This window comes from Monodelphis domestica, chromosome 2 (assembly GCF_027887165.1).
Source record: "Monodelphis domestica isolate mMonDom1 chromosome 2, mMonDom1.pri, whole genome shotgun sequence".
NCBI classification, from domain to species: domain Eukaryota; kingdom Metazoa; phylum Chordata; class Mammalia; order Didelphimorphia; family Didelphidae; genus Monodelphis; species Monodelphis domestica.
The window spans coordinates 168074567-168083804 of record NC_077228.1 but is presented as its reverse complement, the minus strand read 5'-3'; positions in this window follow the sequence as shown (position 1 = coordinate 168083804).

Below are 9238 nucleotides of genomic sequence, written 5' to 3'. Positions count from 1 at the left end.
ATATATGCACACATAAATACAGATATGTGTGTGTATATATCTCTATATATATACTGGAGAAGGAAATGGCAAACCACTCTAGTATCTTTGCTAAGAAATCTCCAAAGAGTCAGAAACTGAAATGATGACAACAAAAAAATATATTTGCATATAATAAGCACACACAATAATACTCACATATTATACACACACACACACATATACACACATGTATCTAATAATAAGCACATAATACTATAGGATAGCATAGAGCAGTGATGGTGAACCTTTTAGAGACCAGGTGCCTAAACCACAACCCTGCATCTGAGCCCCCCCCCCCCCCCTCTTACCCCAGACAAGGAAACGAGGAAGCGCTCCCATTTGGGCTGCTGAGCAGTAGGGTGGGTCATGTGAGAAATGCTCTCAGTTTCATGTGGAGAGGGAGAGGAGAGCAGCCCACTCTGGCACTCTCTGATATGTGTACCATAGATTTGCCAACATGGACATAGAGCTTAGATCTGAGCTTTCACTGCTATAGGGAACTCCCAGACGAGGAAATCCCTTCTATCATTTCAAATCAGTATTTTCTTTGTATATACATGCAGATATATAGCTATAGTCATAGATATATATATAAATCACTTTCAGATTCTCTACAGTACATTGGTGGTATTCTGGATAGCTTTTTCCTCCCATCAGCCAATATCTCTTGACTTGGGTGACCTACCTTATAGTACAACCGATATATGAGTTTTTACCTGTAAAAATAGATATCAAGCCTATTTTATTGTTGTCATCATTATATTGCCACTGTATCATCCTGATTACTTATTGTAAACTGAAACTGCAAGTGTAACTCTCATTTTTGGGAACCTCATTTTTTAAGCAGAAGAAATATTTGTGTTAAGTAGGGATTACTATAATTCTTTGCTTGCATGTTGAGCTAATTGCCTTCTTTGAAGCACAGTTGTTTATAGCCCCATAAAATTGTTTTTCAAAAGTGTAACTGGTATAATGTTCTTTTCTTATCGTTTATGTAAAAGGCTCCTACCCCCACCTGCATTCTTAAGGTAATAGTTGTTCTTGTCAAGTTTGTTCTCAGGTTATTTATTAGTCCTGGAGCTGAGCAACCTGACAATTCTGAGGTGATCATTATGTCTCAATGTCACTGACTACATGATCTTTAGGTTAATTAGGGGAAGCAGGTTTATAGATTTCTCACCAGAAAACAAGCGCCTGCATCTGAGGCCACTAAGGATGTTAAATGTAGGTCAGAACTAAGTTTCCATAAAGACCAGTCAGGAGTGTGTAAAAAAGACTATCCATGAACCCATAAGTGCTCTGGGCAATTAACATTTCAAAAAGAAATGGCCATGGCCATTTAGCTTTTATAAATCTCTTTGAATAGTTAAATATCAGGTTCCTTGCAAATAAGAAATCTCTTTCATGTGATGAGAAAGGAGCAGTTTCAGAAATGGAGGATCTTCTCTATATAAACAAGAGCAATCTAACCTCAAGTCTCATTATTGCCAAAGACTGGTCCTTTGACCCTCCCACAGACATTGACGTATATATTTGGTATAGAGAATCTGTTGGAGGAATAGAAACTTTACAGGTTCACAGCACTAGGTTCCTCATTAGGAAGTGCTCACTGAGGAGAGCTGGGAGCATTCTTTCTCCCTGGATTTGCTATTCATCCAAGACCAAGCCAGTCATAACTTATTTCCTGAAATATTTCTTATTGTTCAGTGAACCCCTTTGCAATATATGGGAGTTGAAAGCTTTAGTGGCATGGGAATGATGGTTACCATACAATTGCCCAGTTAGAGGGCATTTGCTACTAATTATTGGGTGATAGGAGAGAGAGCCTGATCCCTCTTATGGAATTAGTCGTCTAAATCTAGGATAGGCACAGTGAAGGAAACATAGGGCTGGCAATAAGGAATGGCTTGGCCCATAATGGCTCCTCTCATGGGAGGCAGTATGTTTCAATGGAAATATCATTGATAGGGATCTAGTTTGTGTCCCAACTGTGTTATTATATGATCTTGGGCTAGTCACTTCTTTTCAGGCTTCAATCTCTTGTCTATAAAATGAGAGGGTTTAACAGGATGGTCTGGAAGTTTCCTTCCAATTATAAATCTATGAGCCTGTGGCACCTTGCTGCTATAAGATCTTGCATGGGTTGAGCACCTGAAAGGGAAGGTGGGGACTGAGGAAGGGTTTAAAGATTAAGGGAGAAAGGACATGAGTAGAGAAAACAGACACAAGGACAGAGGAGTCTTCAGCGTCATGTCCAGCCTGTCAGCTCCAACTCAGATGGTCAGAGAGAGTCAGACAGGTGAACTGAATTTTATTAAGGTTTCAAGAAATGGGGGATGTGGGATTGTCAAACAGGTGGTGTGATAGAAACATTAGCATCATGTTGGTGATCGCTACAAGACAAAAGAAAGGATACCAACCTAGTGGCATAGAGGGTGCCCAGACCAGAAGCTCAGTTGGAAGTCTTGCTTCCTCTTACAGCCCTGGCACCATCTCACTCAAATGCTGAGTGTGTGTCTTTGCCATTACAAAGAAGCTATAGAAATTCATGCCAGCCTTCCAGACTGCAGACGAGGGGAGAGGTTTGAGTTCCACAACATTTGAGCCCCATTCAAGTTACGGATTCAGAAATCAATTGTGTGAAATATTAGAAACATGTCCATAAGTCTGACTCATGAACACTTTGCTCAGGCAGTCGGCTTCTGAGTACATCTTTAATACTTTCATGATTCATTTATGCCTGGAACCCTTCAGGGCCTATATAATCCCACGACCACCAGGGTATTACAGTGTTTAGATAACAATAAGCTATTTCCATAGACCTTAAAGTTTATAAAGTGCTTTTCTCACAACACCCCTTTGAAGTAGGAGTGTGAATATTATTATGCCCAATTTACAGAGAAGGAAAGTGAAGATGTGTATGCACGTGTGTGTGTGTGTGTGTGTGTGTGTGTGTGTGAAATGGTTTGCTAAAGAGGAATCTCAGGAACTAAAAAAGAAGTTCCTCTTTGGCCTCTTCCTCCTAACCCCACACACTCCTTGCTATTACTCCAATGTCGTTTTGTGGTTGGAAGCAGTGCTTCACAAAGAGTAAAAATGGGCATGCTTTATAGAACTCATCAATCAGCTTGTTGTGACCTTTTGCCTATTCTATAGGAAAATATTAAGGTCAGAAAACAACTATCTCTCTTGGGGACCATAATTGCTAATTGTCAAAGTATCTTTTGTTTTAGTATTTTAAAAATCTAGTTAGTTTTTTAGTGAACAAAAATCACCTTCTTTCCCTCCCTGCTTCCTACTCTCTTCCTCCTTAAAAAAAAGAAAAAAATATTTTCACAAATATGCACAATAAAAGAAATTATTATTGTCCATTTCCTTCCAAAAAGTCTCCATTAACCTCTCTGTCAGGAGTTAAAAGCATGTTTCATCACAAATCCTCTGGAAATGTAATTGATCTTTGCATTGATCAGAGTTCCCAAGGCATTTAAAGGATAACAACATTATGCTTAAATATATATATAAGTATATAATATGTATATTTGTCTTTTATTTCACCCTACAGTCATTTCTTTTTAAACCTGTGAAACCTTCCTTGTAACAAAGAAAACATTTTTGCCAACCTAGCTAGACACAGGTTCTGACTGACAGTGTATGCCATTCCATAGGTGTGATCCCTCACCTTTTGAATGAAAACATGTTTCACAATTAGTTTTTAAGAGCTAAAATTGTTCATTCCAGTTCACTAACTTTTAGCTTCCTTGTAGAAATTTCATCACTTACATTACATTGTGGTCATTTTGAATATTGTTCTCTTGGTTTTGTTGTCTTTCCTCTGCATTACTTTGTACAGATCTTTCTATGTTTCTCTGGATTCTTTACATAGAATATTTGTTATGATATAGTAATATTCTATTCTATTCTATTCTATTCTATTCATATTCCTAAATGTGTATAGCAGTTCCATGTTGAAGGGATTGTCAACCTTGAAAAACACCGATTCACTACAGTTACAAAAGAAAAGGTCTTTAATCAGGACCAGAGAGACAGAATTCTTATGGCCACCACACAGTCATGGGCAATACCACACAGAGCCAAACTCTGGGACTCCGCGAACATTGTCTCCAGGAAAATGCACCATGAGTTGAAATTTTCGTCATGAGAATTTCCTTCATGGGATTTTCTTGGGCTCTTATATACTCTTCTCATATAATGATAAAAAGAATGACAATTGATTGGCTTACATAGAGGCTAGGAAAGGAGGGTTCCAGCCATGGGTTGGACTACCTGGGAGAGACCTAGATACAATGGGAGAAACTTCTAAGACAAAAGAGTGCTTAAGATTAGATTCTATCTAATACTCCTATCTAGGCTGAGATACTTGAAGGTTTATTGATCAGCCTATTCTAGTCTTTCTCCCATATACCCTGACTCAAAGTCCCAATAGGAAAGTTGAAGTACTCCTCTCTCTCTCTCTCTCTCTCTGTCTGTCTCTCTGTCTCTGTCTCTGTCTCTGTCTGTCTCTCTCTCTCTTGACTTATTGTTGATTGTCTAAACTTAAGAAAGTCATTGAGAACATAATAATTCAAGTTAAATTTAAAAGTGTGTGTATATGTAGTTTCCCATAGATCTGACTGTAAAACATTTATCACTACCCTTTTGTTTTTAATTCTTCTATTTACTAGCTCTGGGACTATAGCAAGTCATTTGATCTCTCTCATCCTCAGTTTTGCCATTTGTAAAATAAGGAGGTTGTATTAAATGACCATTATGATCCTCTCCAGCTCTAACTTTTTTATGAAATAATAAAATAATTTAAGTAGATGATACCAGGGATCAAGTAATCTGGGATTTGGAACTTTCAGAAGCCCAAGGACAAACAGGGCTTTAATAGTAAAGTGGTAAATAGGAAATTCCCCTGGGTTCCCCACCACAGAGTTTTGCTTATTGGGGTTTCCCAGGAAGCTTAGAAAGAAGAAATTCAGAAATCAGAAGCCTCAAGAATTAGACAATATACTTAGACTATTAAAAGTATAAGAGATCAAAGAAATTATCTAGTCCAAATTCCTCATTTTGTTGGGTAGGAAAATGTGGGCCAGAGATAGCAAGTGATCACTTGTGTGACTATTTAATGACAGAACCAGGCCACAAATCCAGTTGTCCTGATTCTCAATCCAGTACTCCATGTGTTGCATTAGGCTGTCTTCCTGTCTTCTGAGGCACTTAAATTGTGGGAGGGAATCAAATTGGGAAGACCAGATTAGTCACGGTTTAAGTAAGGTTCAAGTTTGTTTGACCCCACAGAAGACTGAAAGAATCTCTCTCTGAATCTCATTTCAATAATCAAGCATGGATACCGTTTGCTTAAACAGGAAGTAAGAGATGATGGGTTAGAATGTAAGATTTGGAGTCAGGAGGAACTTGGCTTTGAATCCTACCTTTGACTTTAGTTGGGGGCTCACTGTCAATCATAACTGCCTTTGGCTTCAGTTTTTTCATCCACAAACTGTACAAACATATTTCTCAATATTATTATAAGGATCAAAAGTAATCACAACTATAAATAAAGCATTTTGAAAATCTTAAAGCACCACATGATGTTCAGTTGTGTCCAAATCTTTATGACTCCATTTGGTGTTTTCTTGGCAAAGATCCTAGAGTGGTTTGCCATTTCCTTCTCCAGCTCATTTTACAGATGAGGAAACTGTGGCAAACAGGGTTAAGCGATTTGCCCAGGGTCACACAGCTGCTAAGTTGTTTGAAGCAGATTTTAACTATTTCTGACTCCAGGTCCAGTTCTCTATCCACTGTGCTATTTAGTGGCCCACAAAGTACCTCACACTTATCAGCTATTATTTTGATAGATTTTATCAGCCTTTGAAGATAACATAACTAGCTACCGGGGACCAAAAAATATTCATTATTTAGTAGGTAACCTTCTGGTTTGGGACCTCTCTGCATTTATAATGTTTTTTTGAGTGGTGACAGACACACTGTCCATCACTAGACATAATCAGTGTGTCTTCAAATATTACCTTTGCAATTTATGAGGTAAAAAAAAAATGTAAATAATTAAGACAAGTTCAGTTGAGAGGGAAAGATAATTAGTTAATATCGTGACTCCAGATAAGTATATATGGTAGCTTTCTCTTTTAATTAATTATTCTTATTAACTAGGTGCTATACTTAATTGTTTCCACATTAAGTTTTGGTATCTGGAGAACTAGCCCTAGTCACCTTGCAAAATTATTTAAATTGTTATTTCTTCTTATGTGTCTTTCATGTGAAAGCCTTGGGGCATTTTGGGATTTTCTCATTTGTCCAGCCATTCATTACTTGGTCCACTTAACTACTTCCTGTTTTTACCTCCAGGTCTATAATATGTATCAGAGCTCTACTGGCATGGTCTTCAGGATCCCATGATCTCTTCCATAGTGCACAGTAGAATGGGATTTTGGTGGAGAATGGAGTGAATGGAAATTGGATATGGCAGCAGCAGAAGAGGGATTCCAATGGAAATTCACTATAGAGCTGCTTTTGTAACATTTGGACCAGGAAGAATCCCCCAAATGAGATCCTCCTTTAAAAAAATTAGAGAGATGAATGGAGTAGAAATAGCCTCAAGCACCCATTTGGCTTCATGGATAGCCTAATGAAAGTCATCTTATTCACATTGAGTCCCTAAAAATATATGTCCTGACAAGTGCTCTTGACCTAGGCAGGAAAGAGAAATGTGAGTTTCTAATTTTAGAAATATGTCTTTTTTAGATGTTGTCTTTGTGAGATGAAGTAGATGGATTATTTGAATACAGTGGAAGTTGGATTAGATGACTTCTAAAGTCTCTTTTTGCTCTAAGTTTCTAGGATTCTACAATAGTTCATTTACTTGTCTCTGTTCATTTTATCTTGTTAACTGCCTGCCTTCCAAGGCACATAAATGGTAGAAGGGAGAACATTTTGGAAAAATTGATTCCATCAAAGTGAGAAAAGTACTTTTGAAGGTCATTTATGTAATCAGGAGTAAAGACTATATTCTGGGTATGAACTTTAGATTACTCCACCCTACTTAGTCTAACAAAAACAGTAATATCTATACCCATACTTAAGGATTAAGTATTTAGGAGGTTGGCCTATGACAGACATGTGCTAGCAAATGACAAATCAGAAACAACTGACAGATCCCTGGTCTGTCCAAAGTCAAGCAGGAAAGTGACGTAAAAACCATCTATATATTTCACGTCACTTCCTCTCTCTGACCTCTTTGACTGCGGAGAGGTGGTTGGTGACTGCGTGCAGAGCATTTCGGCATCTTGGCATGATGGCTGCTATTGTCCGGGTTTAGTGGTGATTTTCCCTTGATACCATACTGGAGGAAGCTGAGTAGCCTAGATCAGGTGAGGCATCTTTACTGAGCTCTCTTGGAGTTTAGGCTGATTCTTTCTCCTTTACCTTCCAAACACTATCCTCTTAGAAAGCCACAAATCTTCTTTAGAGACCTTGTGGCTGAGGACTTTGAACTCCCCCTGGCACAGGCCAGGCGGGAGAAATCCTGTACTTTTTCCCTTTCTCTTCTCCTTAATTCCTTCCCTCTATATTAATTAAACAACCATAAATTAAAAAAACTGACTTGGGTATTTTATTTGGGATATTCCCTGGCAACCAAAATTAATTTAGATTAGGCCACAACCCTAAAATTATCCTTTCATGGGACAGGTCATAGAATCATAATGATCTTATCATATTTCTTTTCTTTTCTTTTAACCCTTACATTCCATCTTAGAATCAATACTATATATTGGTTCTGTAAGAGTTAAATTAATGTGCAATACTTGAATTATTATTTTTATAGAGTTTATTATCTGACAAAACAGAACCATGTGACTAAGTTTTTTACTGACTCAAAAATCCTGCTCCACCAAAGCTGAGACAGGAAGACAAGAGAGTGAGAAATGGACCTCCACCCAATTTATATCCTGTCTACGTGAGCATGTAATAAGAGGAAGTGAGTGGGGTTCTGGGAATCCTAGTTTTGCAGGGGATCATAGTTTTTAGGGTAACAGATTCTAATTACTCAGTTCCAATACAGAAAAGTGATAAGAGCTAGGCAATGAGGGTTAAGTGACTTGCCCAGGATCACACAGGTAGGACCTGTTTCTCATTCCACTGAGAGCTCCATTGTCAGATTTCTAAAGAAGTCAGTCCTTTAGGATTTTAAAGTTTCAGGATATTTTTCCTGGGAATATTGCCTCCACTCAATCAGATTTCATTCTTCTTTGCTTTGTAGACCTATTTAGTGAGTTTCTACAACTAAAAAAAAATCCTAGCATTTGAGTATTTTTATTATAAAAATGAATAAATTTATCATAATGAGCCTCTCCTAAAACTAGTTAGGCTGTTTTTCAGACATAAAAAATTGCAATTTCTCACTAATTTGTCACTTTGACCTTTAAAAAGCATTTTCCTCACAGCAATTTTGTGACATAACATAAGCATCATTTCCGCCCTATCTTTTACCATCCTTCCTTTGGTCTTAAGATAAAGAAATCAAGGCCTACAAAGGGGAAGTTACTTGCCAAAGATCACCAAGTTAATTAGTAGCAGTGGTAGGGTGAGTTCCAATGTCATTTAACTCCAGGTCCAGCATTCTTTCTCTTATACTATGAAGCCTCTCTAGGTTACCACAGCATAAACTCTCCCAGATAGGTAAAATTAGGGCCCATTTTTGGCAGTGTGATGAAGTAATGGAGTCTGGCTAGCACAGGACTTTTCAAGTAATCAGTTCTCTGACCTGAATTATTTTGGCATGAGGGTAGAATTCATAGAAGGAAATAAAAAGTAGACTGAAAAGCTATGGAGTAGCCAGATTGTGTTGAGGAATTGGTATTTTGCCCGAACAATAACAGGGGGTCTCTGAGCAGGTTTTTGAGTTGGAAAGTCATTTGGTTACCATTGTGCCTTAGAGAGATTCTGTCAACAGCTGTGGGAAGAAAGAGTTGGAGAAAAGATATAATGGAATTCTATTGTGCTGCAAGAAAAAAACGCAGTTAGTTTCTGAGAAACTTGGGGATCCTGGTATAAACTAATACAGAAAGTAGAACCAGAGAAAAATTTGTATTGTAACATCAACACTGTCAAACTGGACAACTCAGAAAGATCCAAGAACTCTGGTTAATGCAATGCCCAACTATGGTTTTAGAGGACCCACAATGAAATAGGCTGC